General features: G+C 42.3%; 1 non-coding gene across 1 annotated transcript; it reads right to left on the minus strand.

The window, feature by feature from the left end:
* Positions 1–4,243: 4,243 nt before the first annotated feature.
* Positions 4,244–4,373, minus strand: LOC129679072 (small nucleolar RNA SNORA17). The gene has a single exon (XR_008720498.1). It is a non-coding gene; the product is annotated as a small nucleolar RNA SNORA17 (small nucleolar RNA).
* Between the last annotated feature and the right edge of the window lie 382 nt (positions 4,374–4,755).

Here is a 4,755-nt window from a genome sequence, read left to right on the forward strand (position 1 = left end):
ATCTTAAATTACGAATGAATTTTTACTCTTCTTCTAAATCATGTCCATTTACAAAGTAACACTCACATTTCTAAAACTGGAAATTACTAGATTAATAATTGTGTACATTAAAAAAACTTTTTGTATAAGAAATCAAACTACTTTTCAGAAATAAAGGCTTGCCACTAGCTTACGTTTCTCCCTTTTATGTACTACTTGGAAAGATCTATGTTTCTTTCCCCTGTGGTCTTTTTCTAGCTGGAATCTATTCAAGAGATTCATGTAAATGACCCCAGTCAATGGTACACCCAGAAGATCATGTGCTTATGTTTCTGTGTATTGTAAAAACGTTTTTATTTTTAAAGTAGCAAAATGGATTTATATTTACTTGATTTATGTTAGTGTTAATTCTAAATATATTACATATTTAAAACTGAGAGGAATCTCTTTTTATAATCAGGAGTCATACATTTGCCCTTCCTGCATGTATCTAAAGGTACTAATTTGATACTAATGTACCACATTTTATAAAAAAATTATGTCTATATATACTTGTTTTTATTTGGAATAGATTGAAAAGAAATCTGTATGTCAGTGTCGCAAGTCTAGAGGGAGAATGTTTCAGAAATCATGAGGACCTGTGTGGGACTCCACAGTATTCACAATACTTAATAGTGCATGCTTGTAGCAACAGTAAAGGAAAAGCAGAAATAGGTAAATGATGCTCTAGATATCTCGCCAGCCAACCCAGACCATTGAGCAATCCTGTATCAAAACCAAGTCAGGCAGTTGCCTCAAGATTGACGCCCAATATTGATCTCTGCCCTTCACACATATATATGCCACACATAGTGACTTAGGTACACACACACACATACAAACACACACACACTCACACACACACACACACACACACATACATGCACATGCTGCATAGAGGGTCTCATCCCTTCTGTGTAGCCTGAGTTATTAAATGATTTGGGCTTCATTTCAGTATCAATTTGGAACATTCACAGGGTTTAAGGATAGCTATACAAAAGCAAGGAGGCTGATAAGGATACAGCTTTATTTAAAAATCAACCATGATTTCTGGTTGGACCACATAGAAAAAACACCAATATCACAGACACAGTTCCTCTCTCCCGACTTCTTCTCTATCTTGTGTGTGATGTGATGCCGTGCCTCACCTCATGCTCTCAATTCTGTTCAATCTTACCTTAACATTCCAGGTAATAGATCATTGACTGAAGCTTCTAAGGCCTAAGAAAGAATAATTTCTTATTAATTAGTTATTCATATGGGTGCATCTGTGTGTGTGTGTCCGCAGTGTGTGGGTGTGTGCACAGGTGCCTGAGTGAGAGTGTGTGTGTGTGTGTGTGTGTGTGTGTGTGTGTGTGTGTGTGTGGTTTTAGAGACAGGGTCAAGGGTAGATCAGGATTTTTGCAAACTTTGTATTTCTTATCTTCTGCTTCAGTCTCCCAAATTCTAGCGTTACAGACATGAACTACTAGACACAGTTAAGTCTTTTTCTTTCTTTTTCCCCCCCTGTTTTTGTGTTTGTTTGTTGTTTGCTTCTTTGTTTAAGACAAGTTTCTACTATGTAGCCTCAGTTACCTTAGGATTCAGTATGCAAACAAGACTGGCCTTGAATTCATAGAGCTCTGCTTGCATCTTCCTCCAAAGTGCTAGAATTAAAAATATATCTATATCTATATCTATATCTATATCTATATATGTATTTATTTAATTTCAATGAGTTTTTTTTTTTTTGTCTACGTGTATAGATGTGTAGCACTTGTATGGCAAAGTCTGCAGAAATCAAATGAAAATATAAGAAACCCTTAAACTGGAACAATAGTTGGCTGTCAGCCACCAAATAGGTGCTAGCAACCACACTCGGGTTTTCAACAAGGGTAACAAGTTGTCAAAAGATAAATTGTGATTGCTCCAGCGGCAATTTGTTACCTGTCCATTATTTTAATCATTACTCATTCCAGATTTATTCATTTCTACTTCATGTCTAAAGATCACTTTGGGCAGACATAAAATTTTCAGATGATATGTTTTTGTATTGATATTTATACTGTTTTGATTAACTTTAAAACATTTCTTCTAACTCCTACTGTTTCAGAAAAGAAATTCGCTGTTGGTAATTACATTTGGAGTCACCATATACATTGCTCCTTACTGCCTGCTCCGTGTTATCTCTTGGGCAGTTAATGTTTACAGGTCGAATACGGTACACCTTATGGAAATTATGAAGACGTTTATAACCTTTGAAGTTCGTTCAGATTCTTGAATTTCTAGTTCTGTGTTTTATTGGTTTACATGACTTTAAACAAATTTGTGTTTGTACTTTTTCATACGATTTGATGTAGTTACTTTTCTATTACTACAAGAAAACACTGTGGCCACGGAAACTCTTTTCTAAAACTTTTTTTTTTTTTTTTGGTTTTTTGTGAATTTCCCGTCATGCACCATGATCCCACCCATCTCACTCTCTCCCCAATCCCTCCCTCCAGCATTGAACCTTCCTCCCCAACTGAGAAAAAAGAAAAAACTCATTATGGAAGATGTAGTGTATGACAGTGTGTCTGCATTATGTACTTCTTTGCTTGCAAATATTTACTGCAGTGATTTCTTGGTCTGGTACAAGGCCTCTGGCTTCACTACTCTATGAATCTCACTGGACCTCCTCTCCGATAGCCTGTTGTTGCCTTGTGTCATGAAGATCCTGTAGTTGTGAATTTTTAGGGTTGGCACCTTCCTTCACCCCATTAGTTTATCCATGGAATAGACTTTGGGGTGTGCCAATTCAAAGCTCTAGATCTGGGCCTGAGAATTATCTGAGCTCCTCTGAGTCCAAAGGCTCCCCTATTCTCATTCCCTCGGGGCTGGCTTATCAGCTTGTGATAATCATGGCCAGATTTATGTTGCTGCTCAGGTGAGGTGCCTGACCTCCTCTCCCGGAGTGTTGCAGCATGAGAGGGACAGTAATAGCTCTCCTACACTCATGACTCCATTGGGGCCAACTCTCCAGCCCACTGCCAGTGGTGAGAGCCAAAGGGAGGGAAGTGATCTCTCCCTCAACCAATGCCACTGCAATGCAGACAAGAGGCACGCTGATCCTTCCACACTCACAAACTAGAGATCAACTCACCTACAACATTCAGATCTAGGGCCAGCTGCATTGTTATGCCCAGGTGAGGTACATAGCCTGCTCTCCTGAATGGTCCAGCAAGTAAGGGGCAGGGACAGCTTTCCTCCTTTCATGACCCCACAGCCATGTTTCCTGCCGGCAGCAGGAAACTGTTGAGAGGCAATGACTAGGAGGGTATTTTGCTTTCACCCATACCACCACATGGGAAATGAATGGTGGGGTCAGCTCTCCCACTCTTTCATCCTCCGGAGTCTCACCTGCAACTGCCACAAGGTCCAGGGCCCACTTTCCCAAGTACTGCCATTGGGAGTACTTGCTCTCCTGCTCTCATTCCCCCAGGGTTGGCTCTTCCATCATGCCCAGGTAAATGGTTGGACCAGTTTTTCATGACCCTCAGACATCAAGGTGACAAAGGGAGGCAGCTCAGACCAGGGCCAGCTGCCTGGCCTTTGGTGGTAAGAGCTTTGTAGTCCGCTGTTGTAGGGCTACAGTTGTAAAAGTGGTCCCTAGGGCAGCCCAGGCCAGGACCCCACCACGTTCCGAGGTGGTATCACTGGCTACTCATATCAGGCTGTTTCAAGTCTCCAGTTTTGCCTCTCTTTATTGTGACCACATCCATCTGTTTCTCTCTCTCTCTTTTTTCTCTCCATTTCTTCACCAGTTACTTTTTTCTTTTAGTGGCTCTTGGGGTCTCGGTATCTGGAGTTGTCTCAGAAGTGGTCCTAGGAGTGTTGGACTCACTGATGCATTATGGCACCAGGTAGAAGTCAGCTCAGGGCTGGTCTATCCCACAGACCTGAACAGTGCCGGGCAGGTGTTCATATCAGGCTAGCTCCCTGCTTGAGCACGATAGTGACTGTCTGGTGATCATCTTGGCTCCCTGCTTGGCCCAACCAAGCAGTCCCATGAAAGGGCTGTCTAACTCGGGCACACTCCTGCTGGGACCTATGGTCCCAGGTGGGTTCTTTTAGTCTCTAACTTGTTCCCCTCCTGGGAACTTGCTCAGACATATGCACAAGCAGAACTGGTGGCTGTCTCAGGATAGACCCTGTCTAGGCTCCCGGCACCAGACTGGTGGTCATCTCAGGCTTGCTTTTCTCAAGGTATGTTAGGTTACTAACCATGCAGATGTGCATAAGTCAGAATACTGAGCAGAGACACAGTCTCTCCTCTCAGCCATGTACTGGTGCACATGTGACACAGTGGCCACACCTGTAATGCCTGTAGGGGCAGGCCAAGGCCTCTTATAAAAGGGCATGTTTAATCTAAGAGCTCACAGTCCCAGAGGTCAGATTTTATTTCTATCATGGTGGAGAGCAAAAGAGGAGGCACAGCATTAAAGCAGTAGCTGAAAGGTTACTCCTTGATCCACAAGCACAGCAAGGAGTGCTAACTGCAAAAGGCATGGGCTACTGAAACCTCAAGGTCCTCCCTCAGGGACACACCTCCTCCAACAAGGCCGCAAGGCTTAATCCTTCCCAAACAGTTCCACCAGCTGGGGAGTAAGTATTCAAACATGTGAGCCTAAGGGGACATTCTCATTGAAACCGCAGCACTATTCATAAAATTTTGTCCTCATTATTTGTGCTTTACAATTAAATTCTCTTCTTCAAGTC

The sequence above is a fragment of the Psammomys obesus genome, unplaced genomic scaffold, assembly GCF_907164565.1.
Source record: "Psammomys obesus unplaced genomic scaffold, mPsaObe1.curated_primary_1811, whole genome shotgun sequence".
Taxonomy (NCBI): Eukaryota; Metazoa; Chordata; class Mammalia; order Rodentia; family Muridae; genus Psammomys; species Psammomys obesus.